Below are 27,014 nucleotides of genomic sequence, written 5' to 3' on the forward strand. Positions count from 1 at the left end.
TCACCGCAGTGGTTGCTGCACTGAGCGACTGTAGGGCTGCAGACGTTGTTGCACTGACCGCATCGATACTTGGTTTACTGCAAACAGATTCATTTCATGACTCAAGGTACATGACGATTACTCACAGCGTAGCGAACAATTTATACATCCCCTCGGCCGCTATTCGCAGGGAGCGGACGAATTCCAGCAGGCGTTGAGTGTGGTCCTCTTGAGTCCATCGACTTAGTACTCGGACGACAGCCGTGGGCTCTGGACCGTCTCGCACTGCAATGTCGCTGAGCTTCCGTCTTCATACTCCACGAAGCCTTTGCTGTCGGATTCCGACACGTGCTGGTAGACCTTCTTCCAACCGACCAACATTCAAATGCCATTTCTAGATAGGAACCAGCTGTGTCTTACCTTATATTCACAATGTGTATGGCATTACTCATACCTGCTTTCTGCGGTTGCAGTGAAACACTAACAATTCGTATACAACTAAGCGTGTAGTACACTTTATCCCTTTTTCAACTTTGTTGCATGCCCCCTTCACCGTACTCAAATTTTACCGTCGATCAGTGTAAATTATAAACAGTTTGGTTCTGTTGTACATGACTTTAGAGCAACCCCCAATACACTTCTGTCAGTGGCTTGTTCTGTACTCAGCGCAGCGATTTACGTGTTGGCTGACAGCAGTGAAGAACTTGGTAAAGTGGTTAAGGCAACTTCATATAAGAAGAGAAGACCTCTGATCTACTCCACACAAAGGTGATTCAGCTTTTTATCTGCTCTCCTGAAGAATTAAGAACGAATGTTCGGACAATTCTTTGATAGGGTCAAAGCAATCTCTTTTCCCAGATGGTCAAGCGTCTAATCTACATTGACCATACTGTGTTCGAGACGTTGAGTTCTAACACCTCTACCTCGTTTCCGACTTACAAACCCACGTGGAAGCGATGCAATAGACGGCGCAGAATTTCTGGAAAGAAAGCTTTTCGAAAGCCAAGAACCACGGAACTGATCAGATTGTTTGTCTGTCTCGTGAACCTACGAAATCAAACACAGACTCTGCTTGTATCCTGAGTGTATTCCAGTGTATCTGATGCCGTAGAAAATGTTTCGCACGAACAACTCGAGACATATCGTTTCTTATCCACAAGTGCCATTCAGAAAAGTTACCTTTTGCGGAAAGCCACTTTACACATTATGTCAGTGGTGTAACGTCCGTGCCAGCCGGAGTGGCTGTGCGATTCTAGGCGCTACAGTCTGGAACCGCGTGACCGCTACGGTCGCAGGTTCGAATCCTGCCTCGGGCATGGATGTGTGTGATGTCCTTAGGTTAGTTAGGTCTAAGTAGTTCTAAGTTCTAGGGGACTGATGACCACAGCAGTTAAGTCCCATAGTGCTCAGAGCCATTTGAACCATTTTGTAACGTCCATGTTGAACGTTTGGCAGCTGCAGCGCGTTGATAGCTGTAAGTGCCCGCGTCGTGCGTTGCGCTAACTGTAATACTTCTTGTAAATCGAGTCTTCACTGCGAGTGCGAAACTGCGTGTGAAATTAACTTCCGACTCGGGGCCTCGGGTGTAGTGCCGGGGAAGGGTTCCCCATAACGCCAACGCCAAACTGAGCATAACCTTTCTGCCACCTGATGTCGTTACACAAGGCTCGCGAGCTGAAGGAAATCCGATAACAAACGTCTGTGGTCTTTTATGACGCAGTTAGCGACTATCTGAATGAAGCAAGGTACAGATTTAATAGACCGAACTGGAAATTTCGTCCGAATTATAGTAGTACAGCTTAAAGAATGCTTTCAAAATTTTTCTGAGGCTTGAGTAAGGAAGATATTAATTTATTGTCACTTCCCCGAGGTCGACATATTAGCAAACATTTACGGAGTACATTATGAGTTAAATCCATTACGGAGTATTAAAACAGTCTTTACTTAATGCAGTGCGCGTTGCGGCGCTTAACCGACTGGAAGGCATATTCCCGGACAGCTGTTCTTAGTGCCTAGCATCGACGACGTCGTGCAGAAGCGTGTGGGGCCGAGTGGTTAGGTTGCGACTGGCACTGTATGTAACTTACAGATGTGACGCAGAAAATGGTTTGATGATATAGAAGACTTTAAATAACACATTCATAGGAAACAGAAGATTGTTGGGACATGCGAACAAATATATTGTATTACTGTAACCTAGCGACAATGAAAATTATTTTGTAAATAGTACTTTTAGTAAAAATATGCACGGATTAAGCTACTTCTGAATGTCGCACAATTTCTGAGTACTACACATTTGGCACACAGAGAGGCTTCGTTGCGTGTCAAATACCTCGAGTTGCGTGAGTGTCTCCGAGATGCTTCTGCAATTACTAAAAGAGCCTGCAACGAAAGAACTTGGATCTTTTCTCGAAGTCATTAGTCCTACTTGGTTAGAATCCCACACTGACGAGTGGTAATCAAGTATCTGTCGAACGAGGGTTTCGTAAGCTGCGTCCTTCGTCCTGAAGATTCTTCCTGCAAATCTCATCGTGGCATTTGCATTATATTTTATGTGGTCGTTCCACCTGAAATTGCTTCGTATGCAGACTCCTGGGTGTCTTGTGGCTGTGACTGCTTCCAGTGATTATTCTGCAATCGTGTAATCAATCAGTAGCGGGTCTTTCTGTGTATTTACACTGATAAGCCAGAACAGACCTACTACAGATACAGACAAGTTCAGGTGATAGTAGCGTCGCCTGGCGAGGAATTACTGCTAGTCAGAGACACACACGGTGCATTTAGCGTCATTGTTGTTGGACTCATGACAGACTGTGACAGCCTATAGGCTCGACACTTCGGACACTGCACGTCTTATCGGGTGTCTTCAACACGTGCTGAAATAAAGGTGGAAAACGTCCAGACGTGGGGTTGGGCGGCCACCACCTCATAACAGACATTGGAGGTCGTAGGCTGGGCAGACTGGTAAACAGGACAGGCGGCGAACTGTTCTGGAACTAACATCAGACTTTAGGAAGTACAGGTGTGTCTGAACACACAGTGGACAGAACACTCCTGACCACGCATGTGCTGACGTTAACACAATGACGTCGGCAGCTGCAACTGAAGTGGGCACGAGACTACCGGTGCTGGGCGCTGGGCTCTGGCGCAGTGGCAGAGCGTGGCACGGTCTGGCGAGTCCAGATACCTTCTTCATCACGCTCATAGGAGCGCTCGAATCCGTCGTCCTCCAGGGAAACACTTGTTTGACACCTGTACCGCGGGACAGATGCAAGTTGGCAGCGGCTCCAGTATGCTCTGGGAAACATTCGTGTGGGCATCCACGGATCCAGTGGAGCTCGTGCGAGGCACCGTGGCGGCCAAGGATCATTGTAACTGGTTGCAGACAATTTTTTATGGCGATCCTGTATCCCGACGGCAGTGGTATTTTTCAACGAGACAATGCGCCATTTGCGAAGGCCAGGAGTGTAATGCAGTGGTTCGAGGAACACAGTGGCGCGTTCCAATTGTTGCGCTGGCCTTCTAACTCGTCAGACCTGAACCCAACCGATCATATCTGGGATCTCCTAACCTCCCCGGTATTCACGCGAATTAGGTGACTTGTGTGTGCGGATGTGGTGCGACCTACCGAGGCCTCATTATCGGTGCCAAGGGTGGACATACCTGCTATTAGGTAGGTGGTCATAATGTTCCCTTTCCTCAGTGTTTGTACAACGCATTACATTTGTTTATGTTGATGATCAGTCCCTGAACCAAACGTTGGTCTCCCTACATTTCACTACCATTTTCTAGCGTTGCGACTTCTGTCCGGATAACAGCATCATCCGTGGACAGTCTTACGGAGCTTCCGATATTTTCTACTTGATCATTTACACATACAATAGCTAAGAAACCCAGCGGCACTCGAGTATTTATTTCTAGATTTGCCTGAGACACTCGTATGTGAGGAATTTATTTTTGACTTATAAAAAATTATATATATATATATATATATATATATATATATATATATATATATATATATATATATATATATACCAGCTTAACCCGCTTTGACGAAAGGAAGATAAATACCAAACTTTGGAAGGGGATACGTGACCATCTCCCGTAGTGGCCAGGTTCTTAAGCACAGCCAGGCCTAGACCTAGAATGACATTTCACTCCCCGCCAAGGCGCTGGCACAATTAAAAGTTTCTGCCCGAATCATAAAGCCATTCCTATAACTCTGAAACATAGAAACACTGGCCAGAACCTTTGACTCACACGTGGACAACTGTATTAAGAGTGCACGCTTTAAAAGCAGCAACATAAAATCACTTGACTGCAAGAGACACATAAAAATTATGAGAAAACTTTCAAATAACGGCCACCATTTATGAGGCCAAGAAAGTCTTCCATAATAATAATAGTAATAAAGTATAAAATCTCTGAGTACGTCGGTGAACAAACAATTAGGACGACTTACTCCATATCAGGTACACAATACGAGGGAGCGGGTTCCACAGCTTCTCGTTTCCCTTCAGATTTTGTTCCAAGCTGCCCATGTCGGAAAAACGCCCAACCAATTTCACACCACAGCGTGTAACGGTCATCACACTCGTTCGGCAACCGTTGACCCTCGTCTCTCCCGCGAATGACACGAGATCTCGAGGGTTACCCACTCGCTTCGCCTGCGAAGCCGCAAGATAAGACGCGCGAAAAGCAAAGATAGCTTACCTCAACCACAATCGATCTAAACGATAAATGAACAAAATAAGACTGGCGCCATCTCGCCACGGCTCAAAATATTTAGGATAGAACGTTTGAAGTAGTGTAATTGGGGACGGGAACGAAGTGCTTCTTCGGTTCATTAACGTGGAAGAGAAGCATTCAGAGTTGGCCGTGTCAAAAGCAACTTACACTAAGATCCACGCCCGCAACAGACAGCGTTTGACTTTGTGCTTTGATTACGGTGGTGGCATAACATAAGCCACCGGGAATTGTGCACTTTTACAGTGAAATAGTAAACTGTTAGGAATAAGTGGAGTTCTGGGTGTAAAATATCGTTCGCCTGCGCCACGTCTTGTCAATTTCCGCTTCCATGACGTTAAGTTGCAGAGAAATGACTTGGTGTCTGTGCGAAGGAAAGATTCTGAAGACCAGAATAATACACGACACTCTGAATAAGAATCACATCGTCCTTCAATTTTGGAAGGAGGTTCCAAACAGTGGAGCTGGTGCTCTCGAGCCGCAGCATGTCTCGCCTCACGAGCTTGATTGGATTCTTGAGATGCGGTATTTCTCAGTGTTTTAACTGCTCTGATGTATTCAGAATGACTCGACCTCTAACTGGTAACTTTTATTCATAAACAAAACCAAGTCTAAACGTAATGAGTAGGCGCCCGAGTTACAAAGCAAACTTCGTTTTTCCTAGCAGGGAATTTGAATAAAATCTATCGAAATATGCAAAGCAATGTCATTTACTTTTTAGTACACAAACTGAAATCATTAAATATGTATTTCTTTGCCAAGTAAATACTTAGTTTGTATTCGTAAAGATAGGGTTGTGTTGCTGAATTCTGTCATCGCCGCAAATTACGGAAATTTGTCACTGGGTTAAAAAGCTATCAAGTTCTTCAGTGTACCATGAAACTAACTCCCGCATCTGTTGTTTCTTTGTTGTAATACGCTGTGATGGTGAAACATCCGACCTACGAAACTGAGCAGATAGATGAAACTCTGTCGTGATCCGATTGTGATGAAATGAAGCCTGTAAGTTGTCTCAAGCTATGCCCAATTTACCTGTGAAAACTCTGTGAAAATTCGTCTGGTAGTTGTGGAGATCACAGTGTTCAAGCAGACAAACACAGTCGCAACGGATCCGGAGGATATAGATCGTGAACTATTATCATCTTACAACATTCCCTTGAGTTTATGCCCGAAGTTACTTTTATGTCTCAATATTTCTCTTCGTTATGAGTGACATGTTATGTTCTATATGGTATTTCCAATTCGTTGCAACAAACTTGTAGGGGTGATAGATCCTATCATGGAAACAGCGTTTATTGGAGACAAAATGTTCGAACACCTACAGATCTGTTAAAACAAGACGAAAAGTTTCGTCTTGCATAACAAATCGGAAACACGCATAAAAACTATATAAAAATGAACATTTGTTTGTTCGTCTTTTAAGAACTCGTATAACATTCATCCGATTACCGTTTTCTTAGTATGTACGGTTTTGTTTCTCAGATGTTTTTGCATTTTATTTTTAATTATTTTATGCAGTTTATTTATGTTACCCCATTGAAAGAAATTTGCCACTACTGCTTTCCTGGGGGTGTCTAATTCACGCTGTTATTAGTAAAGGGAGGTGTAAAAGTGCATTGATAGGCCCTAACTCTACTAAAAGCCCTTTCATGTTGTATGGAGTGGCAGGAATTGTAGCTTACAATGATACCCGAACACGATATATTTTGACATGTGACTTCCATTTCTTTTAGACGTGGTCATGTCTAAATAGTTTATATTTTCATTTTATTAATGTTCAACTGTGAAGCTGATTTTCTCTTGTCATTCGTTGAATTTTCTGGGTGTTAGATGTCCTATTTTCCTCCTTGCAATAATATGATCAAGTCGTCGTTGTGTCTTTGCTAAAACGTACTTGATCGGCCTGTGACATGTGGGTGATTGGTGAAGAATTTTTTTTTGAGCTGTGTCATAAAAATATCAGCCAACAAACGTGAAAGACTGAGTCCCGTCGCTAAACAATCTTACTGTTTATAATATTTGAGTTGAAAGCAGGAAAGGATAAGTCGATACAATTTTTTACGTATTTTGCCAAGACTTAGTTTTTTCTTTGTAATATCCGGTTTTAACTGTTAGATATATAACGTCCCAGGAAACGAAATTCGCACCAGGTGATATCATTACCCAATTGTATGCTGTTGTTCATAGAATGTGTATTCTGAAATATGTAAATTTGTTTCAATTTTTGTATAAAGCTTCATTCAAGCCTATATGAGATGCTTCTTGCAAACTGAAAGTTGTCCCCATTTTTTTGTTTGCAATTTTATTTGACCTTTTGCTACGGATCTCCTATGACCATACAGTATTTATAAAGCGGCACTTTTCGGTTACCTGAAATGAAGCTCTTAGTTTCTGTATATATTCTTGTTCATCTACAGTTACTAATGCGTTACCTTTATTTTTCAGTGGCTATGAGGTTTCCTTTTATTTATTTCATTGATAATGTGTATCTCGCCATTGTTATGAAAGTTTGTGATATTTTATTCTGTTACACTTCCTTTGCTGTTTGGCTGCAGTTAGTTTTTGGTATTTGTACAGTTGCATTTGTCTGCATGCTGCTTTTATTTCTGTGCTTGTATATTTTATGTCTTACTTCTTTAAAGGGGCATCAGGAATAATATTGAAACCATTTGTTTAGAATTTGTTTCTCTTTTCATGAAAATGTATTTTGGTGAGGTTGATTACCGTATCATGGAAACTATGTCTAAGAATTATTCTTGTATTTTTATTCATGGCTTTCAGAGTTTTGTTTGAAGTTGTATAGCTTTATATTGTGTTGTTTTAGGGATTAAGTTCTGTTCTACTTGAATTCTAATATCACTTTCTTTGGTAATCACCTGGAACGCGATGGGGAGAGTGCAAATCCTAATTCCAAGTATTGGTGAAACACTATTCTGTGTAGTTTTGTTTAGGTTCGTAGACCTCTTATTTCTTCTCTTGTCCACATTATTTTTTGCTTTAGTTTTCATATCTGAACAGTCTTTTTTGAATCCTTAATTTTAATTGTTTCTTCTGTGGGAATTACTTCTAGCTGGCGACACATTTCATTTAATCGAATTTTGGTGTTTGCTCTCATCAAGCAGGTTTGGTTTTAAAATATGGGTTTACATTTCGTATGACATAACGTAGCCCAAAATTATGAAAGCTTCACATGATATCAGATGGAGATATATACATGTGACAACTGATTAGTATTTAATATTATGTTTATTATGGTTTATTGTCGAATTTGTCTTAAGAAGGACTACCGGTTTCATTCATATGAAACATCGTCACCTTTGTTAAAACAGCTAAAATACTTGCTAAGTTTCATCCTACACAAGTCTGAAACACATATAAAAGGCTTGTGATACCAACGGCAGGTGCTGCACTCAGCTTCCATAAGCCGCTAATGTACGTAAGAGTACATTACAAAGACAGGAGTTACAAAGCAGTGTGCTCAAACATGTTAAGAGGTGACCTCGCTATATGTGACACATCAAGATGACAAAGTCGTTGTTTTAAGACAAAACAGCTACAAAAAAAAGTAAAATTATACCAGTGCTTAAAAATAAAACTAGAATGGCAGAGAATCTGAAAATACACATCCCGAACACATTTTGAGAAGGTAGTATCGATTTCATTAACATAATTATTTTTTAAAAGAACCTACTGTGTACAGAGGTATTCATTACAGCGGTAGCGCTTATTTTACGGTAAGAGAACTCGATTTGATCCTTTAGGATGAATGTTTCCCTCAATAATATCGGAGTTGCCATCATGTTCGTAACTCGTACTATTTATTTTCCCTTTGTAGTAAACTCTCGTAATCAAAACTGACTGTTTTATTTACCTTTAGAAGACTAAGGACATGGCATTATAGGTGCCGTGTTATTTACTGTGCCTGTTTACTACGGTACTGGTTGTATTTCATATTCTCTGCTCGCTAGTCTCTCGACCTCTGCATAACTACAAAGATATCTGGATGAGGCCTCGATCCAACTACATATGTGAAATGGCTGGTCACAGTACGCCGTTTCACAAGCGCTTGGAGCGGTCCGCATCTCGCTGCTAAACGCGAGGTGTGGCGCGCCGGCCGGCGGTGGATCCCCAGCGGTCGTAAAGAGCAGCCAGAGGCCGCAGATTGGCGGCGTGCGCGCTGCCGCTAACTCCGCCCTCACCTGTTGTGCTCCTCTGCGACCGAATGCCTGCGAGCCACTACTACTGCCCGTCAGTCTATTCCTCCTGCATTGCTGCTTACATTGTAGCTGCATAATATCAGTGTCCTTCCTCGTAGCAAGGCTTAGGCCTTAGGACCTCTTCTGGCTTCATAGGCTCTATTCCCATCTTTTCTTCGGTCTTTTCGCACTTCTTTCGTCTGGTCTTTACCGACCTGCCGCTTTTGGTACTCTTTCCACTTTCGTTACGTAGTTTTATTTTATCTTTGAGGTTATTAACAGGATGCTCCAAAATTCCTCTTACAAGCTTCTAAGATTTGTAGGGGGAAATAATAGACAATATTCTGAATTGAAACCCATGTTTATGCTACAGCCGTTTGAAAGCATATTTGCTAGGTAGGGGTGCAACAGGGTAGCCACGGTGAGGGGCGCTTCGTCGGATCGGCTGATGTCATGTGAGGTAGGTCCTACTTGGTTCGAGCTCCATTCACGTGTCTCTGAGTGTTAGAACAACGTGTGTAGAATACATCGACAGTACTTCTGTATGGCAAAGCTCACGGTAGTTGAAGCGCTACTTGTCGGCTTTTTAACGTTCGACTCTGTTGCATACCTTTTTCGCCGCAATTACGGAAGGGCTTCGAGGAAAGGCTACCTCCACCGTCAGCAGGCGTGACTCAGGTGCTCCCGTACCAGGCATGTCTCTTTCTGCTGTCTCACTTGGCTGTGTGTTCGGCTCTGTTACACTTCTAATGTCACTTGTGGAGTACGCATCGCTTCTCAGAACACTCTCCAGGTGTTGCATTTCGCGTCTGAGGTGCTGCGGCTCACATATCCGCCCTGCGCGCTTTACAAGTGTATTAATCCTGGCTCTTTTCTGGCTCGGGTGGTGGTTCGATAAATTGTGCAGGTTTCGGTCCGTGTGTGTCGGTTTTCGCTCCTGCTAGCGACTTTGTTTGCACGTGGTTGAGTCGTGAGGGACCAAACTTGGCCCGACATCTCACTCTGCCGGTAACACCACAACGTACTGCTGAAACGAAACAGCGAGCACTCCGGAATCTGCTGGCTTAAAGGGATCTAGGCGTGAGTGGCATACTTTTAGAAACTTGTGCTCCCTCTTCTGCACAATTAAGGCTAAGTCAAGGTTACAAGCTGTATTACGTAGTATTAGTATAATGTTTCGTAGGAGGTGAATAATTTTTCTCCTATTTGCTTACATTGCGACAGATTAGTGCTAGATGCACGTTGCTTTTTGGCAATCACAAGAAAGGTAGCAGAAATGCAGCTGTCAGTTACTGGGAGGAACAAAAAAAAATAATCACGAACGAAATGGATGTAAGTATGCAATGAAAATGAAATAGAGATGGACACTACCCACAATAAGGCAAACGAATGGAAGATAAAGGAAGTTATTTTCCCGCTCGAGACAAGAAGCTAATAGAATAACGAAATTTGTGGTGGGTAGATGACGCTAGAATGTACAGCAGCGAGGATTCGTTTAACTGGAGGTTCAAATGGTTCAAATGGCTCTGAGCACTATGGGACTTAACATCTCAGGTCATAAGTCCCCTAGAACTTAGAACTACTTAAACCTAACTAACCTAAGGACAGAACACACACCCATGCCCGAGGCAGGATTCGAACCTGCGACCGCAGCGGTCGCGCGGTTCCAGACTGAAGCGCCTAGAACCGCTCGGCCACACCGGCCGGCTTAACTGGAGGCTGTAATACATGACGCATCTGCAACAGGCCTTTACTTGGTATTTGATGTCCAATGGGTTACAATCGAAGGGGTGCAAAAATTGTCTCTCGCATGCTTTTTTCTATTGGATGAAAAGAAGACTGCTGTTCCTTAACAAAAGCACACCTTTCGTTGGAGTTTTTCCACAATATGAATACGACAACTTGCCGACGTATCAAAATTGCGTGCCAGATCGAGAGTCGAATCCACAACGCTGCGCACTAGTTTTACCGACTGAGCTGTCAGGTCATGGATCAACGACCCCTCGTCACACATGCTGGTGTGTCGGTCGGACGTCAGCCATGCCTGGATAGTTCTACCACTTAAAGCATTGTTCCGGAAATGAAGGGCTCCACGTTCGCTTTCCTCCATCCCATCGCACAGTCAACATGTTGAGAAGTTTCAAAAGAAAAAATTCCCTGCTGCTGAATGAAGAATTCTTTCTATATGATTACTGCTCAGCAGTGATTGCAAATAATTGTTAAGGAAATAGTGAATGAGCATTACTACTCAGCATATTCCCACGTCGAGTAATACAAAACAGAGTTGTACTTCTTGGAGGTAATTGCGGTATAAACTGGATCACTACGTAATTTTTCTAATTTTTTTTGTTTATTTCTGAATTGCGCCTCATTTTTTTCTCACACATAGGAGAATCGCTTAAGCAAATGTAAAAGTATAGCTCTGGATAGGCTACACGAATTTTTCTTGTTATTTTTTATTCATACATTATCTAAGCTGAATTTTTATTTTTTAGTTTTTGAACAGTTTTATTGTCATTCTCTGTGGTTGTAAGTAACATCATTGTATTTAGTGTAACATTATTTACAGGGGCTATATTTGTTATGGGGAATTTTTGCTGTAACTTGTCTGCAATACTTCAAAAATGCCAGTGTACATAGTTTGCTAAGTGCTGTGGATCATTTATTACCTTATCCCCCTCCCTTAGCAGTATGTTATTCTGCATTTGTTTGCCTCTCCCTGTTTCCTTTTTTATAACATCCCAGACTGCTTTGCTTTTATTCTCTGCATTACAAATTATTTTGTGATTAAATGACTTATTGCAGTAATCAGCACCTTCATATAGATCTGTTTGTATCTATGATAGAAATTTAAGAATTTTGGATCATTGCGACTCTTTTTCATGGAACTGAAGTATTTAAGTGTTTGGAAGGACTTCTTAATACTTGCTGTTATCCATCTGTTTTAGTGAGATGTTGATACAGACATGGATACTTTTGAAAATGCTTTTTCAAAGTTAAATTTAAATAATGTGGAGAATTTAGAGACGTTCATATTCACATTGGTTTCCTTATACACTTCATCCCAGCTTTGTTTTGCTAGTTCCTTTAAAAAAAATTTTATTTTGATTTCTGATAGATGTCATTTGTAGGCTTGTGGTATAGGGAATGATTTGATGCCTGATTTTACTGTTGTTATTTGGCACAGATGGTCTGATGGTCTGAAATCTTTTGCAGCTACATCAAATTTTTCCCTGAGTATATTTGTGGCCATTTGGTCAATTACTGAAGCAGTCATTGTAGTAACCCTTGTTGCACTATTGACTAATAGGGACATGCCAAAATTTTGAAGGATATTTATGAGGAGGCTGCTGCATTCATTTATGATATTCGTGTTGATGTTAATGTCCCCAAACAGAATTATGTTGACCTTTGTACTTGAGACTTTATCTAGAACTTCTGTTAATTATTTGCAAAAAGTGTCCACACTACCACTGGGAGATCTGTACACACACAAAATGATTATTTTCTTGGTGATCTCAAGCCCTGTTAATTCAATAGCTGGTATTTAAAAGTGTTTGTCTTCACTTGCTATAGTGAGGTCATGTCTTGATTTGAACTGTGTTCCTTTTCTGATATAAATGCAGGTCTGCAGTAAGATTTTGCCCTTTCATACGATGATAACACTACATGTTGGATTTCTGTGTCTCTACACCAGTACTCAGTAACACAAAATACTATGCAGTTCAAAGATTTGAGCTCAACTTCCAGTAGTTGTATTATATTTTTTATTGATTGCACGTTTTGATGGAGGATGTCCCGCTTTGCTCTTTCCAGTTGGTTTTTCTTTGTGACATCTGAAATGTGTGATATTTGGAGTGTTAAAATCTGTCTTGTGAGTGATTGTTTCAGTATTTTTTAAAGTGCTGGAGATATTCTTTAGTCAGGGGAACCTGTTGTCTGGATTTGTCCTAAAACAGACTTACTTTTCCTACCCATGACTACAGGTATAAGACCATGTGTGGCCCGAGATGTACCCCCTATACTTTCATGAATCGGCTGTACCAATCTTCCCTTCCCAGTCCTGTTTAGGTGTAGGCCATGCCTAGTGTAACCCAGTGTATTGATAGTTCCGACGGGCACCAGAGAAACATGAGCAAAGTTGGCTGACCTCAGAGACATCCTTAATTCCACATGGATTCGCCTCACAGCTCCATGATGGTGTGGCCGATCATGACGCTGGAACTGCTCAACAAAGCGTACGTTGGTGCCATGAGTCAGGGAAGCTTTCTTGTCTATGTAATATGCCTCTTCCCTGTCCAAACTGTTTCCTGCCTCACCCACTATCTACATGGTCTTCTTTTGTAAAGTCCTTACTCTATCACATGACTTAGCCCTGAATTTGGTTTTAAGATACTGTTGGCTTTGTACGCTGCACCTAAGTTTTCCTGTAACTGAGGGCCTACATCTCGGCTATGGCTACTACCTAGCAGCAGCACTTTTTTCTTCCTAACACTTTGTACACTCCTAGGCTTCTTGGTCTAGGTTGAAGTGTGCTGCACATTTTCTGCCCTTCGTTCTACCTGTGGCTCTTCTCCACTTAACTCTGGCAGTAGGAGATACCTGTTTTTAGTGTTGATGATGAAACTGTCAGATCGCGTTCTTTTTCTTCCTATTCTCCTACCAGCTACCAGTTCACAACCACCCTCCTCCACCCTATCTCCCTTGATCCTTATTAGTTCCTCTCTTGGTTCCTCCAACTGTGCATGAAGGGCAGAGATTTTCCTTTCCTGTTCCCCAGTCAATATGTTCCTACTGCATACTCTGCAGTTCCAGGAGAGAGCCTCTTCTGTTCTTCCAACATTCTCCCCACTGCACCTCCCCCCCCCCCCCACACACACACCCACACCACAGTGAAAATATTTCTTACAAGACTGGTAACAAATCCCTCTACTCACTACCCTATAACAGCTTCCACATTTCTCACTTATGATCCGTTTCGAAAGAACAATTAAGTTTAAAGAATGTTTTAAATCTGTCAAGGACGCGAGATTAGCTGTATGTAAACAAAACACGACACAAAGGTCTTATGTGCAGTTGTTGTTGTTTTTGTACTGATTTAGAGATACAATGACAGAAGAATGAATTAGTGATTGCTTTGCTTTTAGAGAATTTACGTATCAACTGTGTTTGGTCAGGTTTTTAAACGTTTATAACTTGGAAAATTTAGGCCCAGATCGCGTCTATCTAACTAGTAGACAAATTTTTGTGTTAATTAAATACGATTTAGAAACCTTTAATTATACTTTTATTGCGACAATAGACACTAAAGAAACGAGGAGCTGTCTCGTGTTAACGAATTCTGCACTATCAAGAAAACTTGAATACAATTTTTTGTGTTTATGTCACGCAAAATTTCGGGTTATGTCGCGATTATCGGGACTTCAGATAACACGAAGTTTTTTAAGAACATTCTGGGACGCTAATACTCTGTTGTGCGACATGAACGAAGACTACAGTAAGTATACGAAACAAATAAAATTTAAATTTGACACTATTTCCTCTTAATTAAGTTCTTCTAGCGGAAGAAGAAAATATCTGTGATCTCACTCGGAGGCCATCTTGAACAGTTCCGATATTTTGTGCCGGTGCTTTTAGAATAATGCCTGTGACCCGTCATAGAGGTAATAAGTGACGTGAGCGCAGAAACCACGGTGGCAGCTTGAACTAACAACTGTAAGCAGCAGACGTGCACGCAGTGTTAGGTGAGGTGCTTTTACACCGGTGCGACTTCCCGTGCACACTGGGCGCATGTGGGCCCCGCACGAGAGGCAGGGGCGCGCGCACACGTGCAAAGGGCGCTGAACTGCGCTCACGGGCATACTGACGTGAGTCGGCAAGCACAGCCTCACGAGGACTAATCGAAAAGTCCACAGTAGTAGACGCGCCTGCCGTGGACCTGCGGACGTAGTGTGTCGACGTTGTCGTTTCACAAATAACACTGCAGTAATGAACTGAACATCTCTCGATCATTTGTTCGAGGAAGTCTCCAGCCAGAGTGTTTTGAAGGAGAGAAAAGTGCATGGGAAGTCTGTTCTCACATCTTGAATCCCAAACAGAAACAAATACACGTGGAAGCCAGCGGCGACTTCATTGAAATGAAATACTGGGACAGATTTTATTACGGAAAAAAATCACTGGTGGCGAGAAAATGTTATCAATATGACACTACAAAATGACGACGAAGTGCAGAATGGGTATCTGATGTTCTCCAAGACCGTTGAAAGCGGTACCATGACGCTCGACTTTTCTGTCAGTTCCACATAGTTCCTCGAATGTTCCGTGCGTTGTGCTAAAGGGTGGTGGGGGAGTACACCTGAAGCATTAAAACCATAAAACCATCTTAACTTTTCTCTATTTTTTAATTAGTCCAGCTTCGAAAGTTTCTGAGCTGATGGGGTACACATGTATTAGAAATATTTAAATTTGATACATAAATTCGCCCACTGTATACACATTTACTGCATAATGTAATGAATAAAAAATAACAAGAAAAATTTATGTAGCCTATCCAGAGCTATACTTTTACATTTGCTTAAGAGACTGTGTGTGAAAAATAAAGGGGCGTAATTCAGAAATGGACAAAAAAAATTAGAAAAATTACGTAGTGATCCAGTTTATACCGCAATTACCTCCAAGAAGTACAACTCTGTTTTGTATTACTCGACGTGGGAATATGCTGAGTAGAAATGCTCGTTCACTATTTCCTTAACAATTATTTACAATCGCTGCTGAGCAGTAATCATATAGAAAGAATTCTTCATTCAGCAGCAGGGAATTTTTTCTTTTGAAACTTCTCAACATGCTGACTGTGCGATGGGATGGAGGAAATCGAACGTGGAGCCCTTCATTTCCGGAACAATGCTTTAAGTGGTAGAACTATCCAGGCATGGCTGACGTCCGACCGACACACCAGCATGTGTGACGAGGGGTCGTTGATCCATGTCTTGACAGCTCAGTCGGTAAAACTAGTGCGCAGCGTTGTGGATTCGACTCTCGATCTGGCACGCAATTTTGATACGTCGGCAAGTTGTCGTATTCATATTGTGGAAAAACTCCAACGAAAGGTGTGCTTTTGTTAAGGAACAGCAGTCTTCTTTTCATCCAATAGAAAAAAGCATGCGAGAGACAATTTTTGCACCCCTTCGACTGTAACCCATTGGACATCAAATACCAAGTAAAGGCCTGTTGCAGATGCGTCATGTATTACAGCCTCCAGTTAAGCCGGCCGGTGTGGCCGAGCGGTTCTAGGCGCTTCAGTCTGGAACCGTGCGACCGCTACGGTCGCAGGTTCGAATCCTGCATCGGGCATGGGTGTGTGTTCTGTCCTTAGGTTAGTTAGGTTTAAGTAGTTCTAAGTTCTAGGGGACTTATGACCTGAGATGTTAAGTCCCATAGTGCTCAGAGCCATTTGAACCATACCTCCTTCCTGGTGGAATCACTGGAAGTGATCGGCTGTCGGACTCCCTCCGTCTAATAGGCGCTGCTCATGCATGGTTGTTTAGATCTTTGGGAGGATTTAGTGATATCTCTGAACAGTCAAAGGGACTGTGTCTGCACCGGGGTGTATGAAATTATTAGTTTACTTTATTACATGAATGATAAAATGACTTTCTTAATTTGATGCAATGCTTTGCCACAAACGTGCTTGATAATTTACAACAGTCATTGACTATTTAAGCTTCACCTGATGCACTAATTAACAAACCATTCCTTGAAGTGCAGTATTCAATATTTAAAACAGTATATTTCATCTGAGACTTGAATAGCTCTTAACTCCTACTCGATGATGTTGACTGCTTCAGCTACAATCACGCACTGGAGCCGAGCGCTTCCATTTTTGTTTCTGCACTGAAGCGCCAAAGAAAGTTGTATAGGCATGCGTATTCAAATACAGATATATGTAAACCGGCAGAATACGGCGCTGCGGCCGACAACGCCTATATAAGACAATCAAGTGTCCGGCACAGATGTTAGATCGATTACTGCTGCTACAATGGCACGTTACCAACATTTATGTGAGTCTGAACGTCCGAGGTAGCTATGAAGTGGGGATTTCCCGCACAACCATTTCACGAGTGTACCGTGAATATCGGAAATCCGGTAAAACATCAAATCTCCGACATCGCTGCGGCCGGAGAGAGATCCAGCAAGAACGGGACCAACGGCGACTGAAGAGAATCGTTCAAAGTGACAGAAGTGCAAAGCTTCCGCAAATTGATGCAGATTGGAGTGCTGGGCCATCAACAAGTTCAGTGTGCTAACCATTCAAGGAAACACAATGGATATGGGCTTTCAGAGCCAAGGCACACTCATGTACCCTTCATGACTGCACGACACGAAGCTTTACGGCTCGCCTTTGCCCGTCAACACTAACGTTGGTCAGTTGATGACCGGAAACATGTTGTCTGGTCGGACGAGACTCGTTTCAAATTGTATCGAGCGGATGGACGTGTACTGGTATGGAGACCATGGACCCTGCATGTCACCAGGGGACTGTTCAAGCTGGTGTGGGGCGCGTGCCGTTGGAGTGATATGGGTGGTGGTGGTGGTGGTTAGTGTTTAACGTCCCGTCGACAACGAGGTCATTAGAGACGGAGCGCAAGCTTGGGTTAGGGAAGGATTGGGAAGGAATTCGGCCGTGCCCTTTCAAAGGAACCATCCCGGCATTTGCCTGAAACGATTTAGGGAAATCACGGAAAACCTAAATCAGGATGGCTGGAGACGGGATTGAACCGTCGTCCTCCCGAATGCGAGTCCAGTGTGCTAACCACTGCGCCACCTCGCTCGGTGGAGTGATATGGGACCCCTCATAAGTCACGTGTCATCTGTCTCTGACAGGTGACATGTACTGTCGTATTACCTGCATCCATTCATTTTCATTGTGCATTCCGAAGGATGTGGGCAATTCTAGCAGGACAATGCGACACCCCATACGCCCAGAATTGCTAGACGGTGGCTCAAGGAACACTCTTCTGAGCTTAAACTTGACAACCAAATTCCCCCAGACACGAAAACTATTGAGCATGTCAGGGATGCCTTGCACCGTGCTATTCAGAAGATATCTCCACCCTGTCGTACTCTTCCGGACAGCCCTGCAGGATTAATGGTGTCAGTTCCCTCCAGCACTACTTCAGTCGAGTCTACGTCACGTCGTGGTGCGGGGACCGTTATTAGGCGTGTGTACCAGTTCCTTTGGCTCTTCAGTGTGTGTTGACCTTCATGCGAGGGCGCTGCGTTGCATTGAGAGAGGCGTGAACTTCAGGAGAGCCTCCCGTTCGTCTTTCTGAATTGCAGCGAGATCCGCTAATATCTGTGGCATCGATGTGCGTTGCCGACTGTGACGCGACACCGCTGTCTCTGGACGATACCACAGTTAAAATGTTGCTCGCATGACTAAGCAGATGCACATCATCCACAACGCTCCGAAGTGAGCTGTATGCTCCTGTAAAACGATGACTAATATTTTGTCCTGCGAGTTCAGATATAGAGTAGGCCATATTGTGACTACATGGATCGCGAAATTAATTCGATTGCATTGTTTCTGAATCGTTGATCAAAAAGTTGTTGAGCTAATCAAACTATGCACCTGGGAGTCAGCTCCACTGTATAGTGTGGATCCGTTTTGTGCCTGAAGTGCAGGAGCCGTCCGCAGTATTTTATAATTTCGCTCCTTCATTATCGCGTGCTACACATTTGCGGATGGTACCTGCCCAAATACCGCAAAAAATGTCATGTTTCCAAGCACAGCCAGATCTGCCTGTGGTCGCATCGGTTGATGTCTATCAGAGCTACTTGAGTCTCTACGGGTACCTACAGGTGTCAGTTCTCCGGAGGTTGTCTATTTCTTTGTAATTCTGGACTCGACAATAAAGTGCTGATGTACGATGCAGAAGCAGTTAATGAATGTAGGAAATACCTCGTGAAAACGTAGACACTGCTATATGTGCGACTAGGAGGGAGACGAGAAAATTAGTGAGGCGCGAAATATAGAAGTAAATGGATCTTGTTTGCAATGACGATACTGCTCTCCGTTCAGGTTGGTGAGGTGTTTCAGATGCTTGCGAATGTGTTTCATCAGTGTTTGAGACGGTACCAAACATCAGGTAACACACAGATGTGGCACACTGGACAGTCACTGTAGCAGCAGTACTACAGGTAAGATTTCACAGCGTCTTCAGGAAATACATCTGATCGGAAGCATAAAAATCTTGGAATATTTCCGACCTACAGATGTTCTGTGAAATAGTTCGAGGCCTAAGAAAGCATTACAAAGGCTCATGTCGAGTTCTGAGCACTGATATGTGGCCATTCCTAGCGCGCAACAGAAGACGATTTATTTATATCGCAACCTTACGGTACCTAACATCTCAGGCAACAGGAACCGAGCTTCTTGCTGCAGGTATTTACTTGCTGTGCAAGGGTGCTGGCCTGCACGGTTCGTAACTTGGTGTAAGCACAGGACTGTAAACCACGTATAATATGGGCAATACAAAATGAGTCAAATCTTAAACGTGTATTAAATTTACGTAAAAGTACAATATTCAGCTCTGAGCGTTGACAGCAGTGTGGCTCCGTCTGCCCTAACACATTGAAGATAACTGTCCAACATAAAATGTCCAGCCGGACTGCTGTATTCGACTACTGCTCAGTTCTGTCACTGACGAATATTTTGACTAGACAATTGTCATTCAATAGTCCGACGAACAGTCTTGAGCAGCGGCTTGCTGCTCGGTAGTGAATGAAAATAGCATCGGAAAATGTAGACTGGAATTGTAAAGCTGTCGGACGTGCTGTGCCGGATGGGAACTGGAACTATCGTGAATTGCCATTGTAATTGGGCTGTGAACTCTGGGAGAGGCCACGCGTCGCTGCCTACCCCGCTACTGGCAGAATAACCTTGCACTCGCGAAGAGGAAAGTAGTTCTTGATACCAGAGCCCTCTGTGGCGGCTGTCACTTGCAGTGGATGAATATGACGCCCTGATAGTCCGGGAGTGGAAGCAGAAATCTGCCTCATCTGACGAGTTCCATCTAGACGGCCACAGACCTTTAACTCGGTGTGTCGCCACAGGTGGAGGGTCGGATGGGGGAGATCTCTGGAGCACATTGCCGTGTACCGGAGACTATGTACCCAGCAAAGGGGCTTTCAAAAAACATTTTCAAAACGCACTGTCTTCAAGGTGAATAAAACAGAAACTAGTAGTTTTTGTACCAAATCTAAAATGGCTCCTTACCAGTTACTGTGGCCGCCTATTGGAGTTTTCGTGGTGTAGCAGTCTCTTTTGCTCGTTAGTTATTACCCACTATGCGCCGTGTAGAGATGACGACAGCGCATCAACATAAGGTGTCTGGCGTTCTCGTTCTCCATTTTAATAGGAGCATTTGAGTAACAATTCAGCGGCGAGGGTTTCGTCGAAAATATGGCACTGCATCTCCCACAGCTCAAAGACCTTCGTTGTTTACCTGAAGGAAAGTTCACAGGTCGCTCGCGTGTGCTCGTTGAGAGCATTTAGTAGAGTTTTACATGCACTCGACGGAAATCTGGTCGTGGTGGCGATCGAGGGACATTTCAACTTGTCCGTCTGGAGCGTTGTGCGGCAACATCCACTTGATGCAAGCCCTTTTTGATGTTGCTAAACAAGTACGTGTAAAGATCTGTGTATTCGTTCTGGCCATGCAGATGGGCGATGATAATTTCCTTTTGCAATTAGTTTTGAGTAATGAGCATACGATACATTTAAGTGGGAAAGTTAATCAACACAGCGTAATTAATGGTTCTGAGCACTATGGGACTTAACATCTATGGTCATCAGTCCCCTAGAACTTAGAACTACTTAAACCTAACTAACCTAAGGACAGCACACAACACCCAGCCATCACGAGGCAGAGAAAATCGCTGACCCCGCCGGGAATCGAACCCGGGAACCCGGGCGTGGGAAGCTAGAACGCTACCGCACGACCACGAGATGCGGGCAACACAGCGTAACGATACGGGGAACACATTAGTCAAACGCATGACAGACCTCTAAAACCACATGCGTTTTACGTTGTTTCACGCTCCTTCCTGCAGAAACGTTGGTGACAGAAATCGCGGGCTTGGATATGTTGGAGATCTGGCTTCTTCCACTACTTCGATAACATTTTACAGTGGCTCGGAACTCTTCCACAATATGATCTACATGTAAATGAAGTTGATAACAGTGAGCTGGCACGACGATGAATAGCCCAAAATGTCATCTGACTTTTTTTTCCTTAGGAATGCATGACAGACTCCGTCTAGTGGCTCCACTTGCAACAACTCTGGGCGGAATTCGATGCCATATGGCAACAGCAGTAGCTCCAGACAATCCGGCAAAACCATGGGTCGAGTATCGCCTGGACGTTAATCGGGCATGTGACGGAGGGTACATTCAAAATCTTTTAAAATTACAATAAAAGAAACCTCTGATCCCAAACGTAATTGTAAAAGGTATTCCACGGTTGTATGTGAATGCATGTGAAAGATACTCTTGTGAAGATAATGGTTCCCTTAATAATGGTCCTACTCGTGATTAGAAACTTACCCGAAATATCTATATTTGGTGACGTTGAAGATATACGTAGTGTCGTCAAACCAGATGAATCTTTTTGAAACATCGTTTACTTCCTCTTGGCACACCTAAGTATTGGTGCTTCCTCTGGATCTGTGAGTGGAAAGAAGTTCCTACCCCATTCTATAGCGGTACCTATACTGCTTGTGGGGGCGGGATCTCTGGTAGCTGGCAGCTGGAGTCGGGAATCGAAAGGCTGCTAGCAGGACGTATTTGCCTAGAACTGAGGTAACACAGAGACAGTGCCATATAAAGGTAGCCAAACTCACGTTAAGTCGTTGGCCATAAGACACGCTTGAAGCCAGGTGAAATAGAGCACCCAAAATATATATAGTAAATACTTCAGAATTCATAACAGCCAATGCATGTATAAATACTCAGCAACATGAATCAAAATAACGTAAAATTTAAAACTAATCAATAGGATGACTTACCACGCTAGCCCATGTGTGAGAATTTTAAAAAACACGGCACATGCCAAGTAGACACGAGTTTTATTGTATAGTCGAATAGCAGAAATACTATCAATGCAAGCAGTGAACCGGTTGCTTTCATCACATATTGTTGTACAAATTTTAAACAATGAAATGTGTACATTACATGATTATAGCTTTTATTACATTTAACTTTGATATAAACAAGTGTACCTTAAGGACTGACCTCCTTCAGTTTTCTTCATAAATAAAGGATTTGAAGTTCAGTGCCCAAGCATTAGTTCCATAACGTGGTAGGAAGCAACTCTCAGTTCTAAAACATTGCCTCTGACAGCTGAATTATTTTCGACTGCTATTAACTGCAAAACATTTCTACTGTTACTGTAGATGGGAGAACCTGAGAGTGTAGCGCACACTCTTATAATTAGTACTTTGGGTCTTGGTAGGTGCAAAATTTTTTCTTTTATTTAAATTCTGTGTTTGTTATCAAACGGAAATGGTAACTGACAAATAGTGAAGCATAAGTTTTAACAGAAATAACTTTTTATTTTTAATTAATGATCATAAAAAAGCAATTAAAATTTGATTAAGTCATGCAAAATGCCATATATGTAAACGAAAAAAACATTATGTACATCGATAATACAGATTTGTCTCTAAAAATAAAGAAATACTTCACTGTGGCTGCATTTGCATATCAGTGGTTTTGGTATGAGAAGTGGCGCTGATTCAGTAATCTATTGTCAGCCTGTTATTCGCGGCAGCACTCGCATATCATAACCAAATGCAGTCTCAGTAAGTCCTCCCACATTCTAAATGTAAAGCACAACGTCTTCCTATTTGTCTAACAGCACTTAAATTACACCATCATTGTTAGTCCCCAAGTGCCTCAGATGCTGCAAGAGATGCATGGCTCTCAGTAATCAAAGGACAACAGGTATGTGACTGATGTTAGATGGAAGCATGAATTAAACTCTTTTAGAGCAGTATAAGTTTTCTTTACATTCAACAGTATTGCATAGCACATACCAAAAAATGCAAGTATTTTTACACATATGATTAACTTCAAAAGTCAAAGAGTGAGTATTGTTACATATTTCACATTTTTCAACTCAATAAATATCTTGTACTATGCATTTTATAAAGTAGCCCTTGTTCTTCCTGAGTGTTCAAGTTATGTCTCAGCCAAATTTTATCAGAATCGTTTAAGTAGTTTAGTGATCAATGTGTAACAGACAGTTACTTTTGCATTTATAGTATTAGTATGGATTTGATGTTTCATATTTTTATACCAAATTTTAATGTCTTACAAATATTCACATATGCATGTAACTAGTAACTGAAAATAAAAGAATTTTTATTAAGATGTGGTTAAATATTAGATATATAATATTTATCTTTATTAATAAACATGTGACTTAACTAAATCTGTTAATAGTTACTCTAGTAAGATTTTAAGCAGCGTCTTCATGGTAACACTTCTAAATAAATCTTTTAACAGTTACACAGTAAGAATTTAAACAGTATCTTCATGATCACACTTGTGCACCACACAATCAAATACTGATGACTATATCCTTCCTCTGTCAGACTCAGAAGCAAAAGAAAGGGCAAAAGAATAAAGAAAGTTAATCACAGTAACAATCACTTCGTTACTGTTGCCTCACCTTGATATTACAACAGTTACGTTGCACGTACAGAGGTAATTTAAATGTTACTGATCGTCACTGGCGGAATGGGATACACGGTACTCCCGGACAGCACCGCGGGATCCCAGCAATAGTAGGAGATGTACAGTGACGAAGCCTGTCCGAGGAGCCGCTGAGCGGTGAGTTGCGCGTCGCGGGTAGCGGCCGTGGCCAGGGGCACCTGCGTGGCGGGCGAGCCGGCCAGCCAGGCGCGCACGTGGTCGCCGCATTGCGGGAGACGGCGCGGCGTCGCCCACGCACCGCGTGCCGCTTCCAGTTCCAGCTGGCGGTATGCCACGCACCCCGCCTCCTGCTGCCCGTGGACCGCGGACCGCCCCCTACATCGATCGCACCTCTGGCACAGTGCTTTATTGCGGCTCCACGCGCTGGCGAGAAGTCACGGCGCCAGCCGCCGTGCAGAATTTTTATTGCCACTGTACGTGCATCCGTGTCGCTATACAGACTTTTATTTGCATACAGTTTCTATGTTATATCGAGGCGAAATCTTACTCCTACGTTCCACCTCTTCCACTGACGAACAAGTGGCACGTGAACAATAACAAAAGCGGGATTTTTTTAAATGTACAAAAAGCCAATGTTTCAATTCATCTCAAGAAATTAAAGTTAGTCAATTAATTTGTTAGTTGTTTTCAGGAACACATCTGCAGTCCTTTTACAGATTAAAATCCCTGCCGAACAAAAAATCATCAGGACCATATGGGGACTACAATAAAGTAATTCAGTTCATTTATGAAGTCGCACTGGGCTGCGCCATTTTGTTCCGGCTTCTCTAGCGGCGTGTAACAGTGTTGGTGCGCGAGGATTTATATATGTACCAGGACTGCACAGGGTCCCGGGTTCGATTGCCGGCGGGGCAAGGGATTTTCACCTGCCTCGGGATGCAAGGATGTTTGTGTTGTCCTCATCCTTTCATCACCATTCATGAAAGTGGCGAGATTGGACTGAGCAAAGGTTGGGAATTTGTACAGGGGCTGATAACCGCGCTGTTGAGCGCCCCACAAACCTAACATCACCATCATAATCATATTCATCATCACTCTAAGACAGAAAACGCGTCGTACTATGAAGGAATTACCCGAGTGGGATGATATGTATATGTATATAGAAACAAATGATTACTATATCAGCAAAACTGAATAATTTATTAAAGAGAAAGAGCTTAAGTAGCTTGAGCAAGTCAATAATGCTTTGGTCCACCTGTGGCCATTATGCAAGCAGTTATTTGCCTTGCCGTTGAATGATACAGTTGTCGGATGTTGCCGGCCGCGGTGGTCTCGCGGTTAAGGCGCTCAGTCCGGAACCGCACGACTGCTACAGTCGCAGGTTCTAATCCTGCCTCGGGCATGGATGTGTGTGATGTCCTTAGGTTAGTTAGGTTTAAGTAGTTCTACGTTCTAGGGGACTGATGACCACAGATGTTAGGTCCCATAGTGCTCAGAGCCATTTTATTTTGTCGGATGTTTTCCTGAGCGACAGAGTGCCAAATTCTATCCAATTGACATGTTAGATCGTGGAAATCCCGAGCTACTTTTCCGTAACACTGCAAATGTTCTGAACGGGAGAGAGATCAGGTTAAGTTGTTGGCAAGATAGGGTTTCGAAAGCATGAAGAAAAGCAGTAGAATCCCGCACCGTTTGCGGGAGGGGATTACCTTGCCGGAATGTAAGTCCAGAATGGCTTGCCATGAATGACAACAAAACGGGACGTAGAATTTCGTCGACATACCGCTGTGCTTAAGGGAGCGGCGGACGACACCAGAGGGGTCCTGTTGTGGAGAGAAATGAAACCCCACACCATAACTGCTGGTTGTTGGGCCGTATGGCAAGGGACAGTCAGGCTGGTATCCCATCACCCCTGTCTGGGACGTCTCGAGACATGTCTTTGGTGGTTATCGAGACTCAGTTCGAATAGGAACTCATCACTGAAGTCAGTTCTACTCCAGTGAATGCGATGATAGTCCGAAGACGTGTCTGGAGACGCCCCGGAGAACCGTAGGATACCAGCTTGACTGTCGCCACCATGAGGACCGACAGCTAGGAGTGATGGTATGTTGTGCCATTTGTTTTCATAGATAGACTCCTTTGGTGTCATCTGGCGCACCCTTACAAATTAGGTGCGTCAAGTAGAGATTCATATCACCTGACACACGTACTGTCACTAATGCCGTGAACGATACACCAGACGGGATTTCCGGTGGAGGATTCGGTTGACTTGTCGCTTTGCCATCAAATGTTTGCGGTTACCATTCGAAAGCCACTTCCTTTCCGCTGCTAATAGCGGAATCGACTGTCATTATAGATGCCTACCTCACACCTCGCTGCTATAAACGAAAGGTACACCACGACACACACACAAATATGAATTAAGCGAACAGCGGGAAAAAAACCAAAATGGCCCGAGAGATGTGTGTCACACGGCTCCCCCGCTTGGCAGTCCAGTACTGTAAGCACATGTTTCATCTCATTTGGTTCGTTATTGTTCGTTCTATTTGTTCGAGGCGGACGTCCCATGACATTTATTCAAGTTAATTGTCGATCCATTAACTCAGGTTTATTTTTAATTTATTTTTTATTATAGAGGGCGGCTAACCCTCTGATCAAATACGCTGAGCTATCGTGCCGGCGTAATTTGTACTACAGTTGGGACTTGAACCTGGGTCTCCTTGCTTACTAGGCAGGAATGCTGACCATTACACCACCACAGCACTATGACAACCACGACGCCAACTGTCTTCGCGATTGCTCTATATTGCAGTTATTATTCTTGGACCGTTCACTGTTTCTATTTTGCTTTCTTTTCACAGTCCAGTACACCTCCTCCCTGTTTTCGTGCTTCATCTGTCTGCAGTTTTTGACGTGCCGTCCACTGGGTCCTCTTACCATTAAATCTGAGGGGTGTGGGAGGGGGGGGGAGGATGCGATGGGGGGTTTCCCTTGTTAGATTATTATTTTGTAGTGGGGCACCAAAGACTGCCGGCCACTTACGCCAAAATACTCAAACAATATCGTTGAACAACCCCCGAAATTTTTAATTTTTCAGCCAGCACATACAACATTTTCAAACAATGTTTCAACTCTGGTGTGCTTATTATTTACTTCATTTGCAATCGATATCTAACTCTTTCATCTTCAGGCAATTAAGCACGGTTATCACAATTAAATACTCCCAAATAACGTATTTTTCTGTCTTACACTATAATCTAACGTGGTAAGAAGAAGACTCTGATATACGAGACGTATATGAATTACGTTATAGTGTGTATGGTACAGCTACTGGGCTAGTTTGGTAGCTGACAGCCTGATTGTAAGATGACAAA

This window comes from Schistocerca serialis, chromosome 7 (assembly GCF_023864345.2).
Source record: "Schistocerca serialis cubense isolate TAMUIC-IGC-003099 chromosome 7, iqSchSeri2.2, whole genome shotgun sequence".
Taxonomy (NCBI): domain Eukaryota; kingdom Metazoa; phylum Arthropoda; class Insecta; order Orthoptera; family Acrididae; genus Schistocerca; species Schistocerca serialis.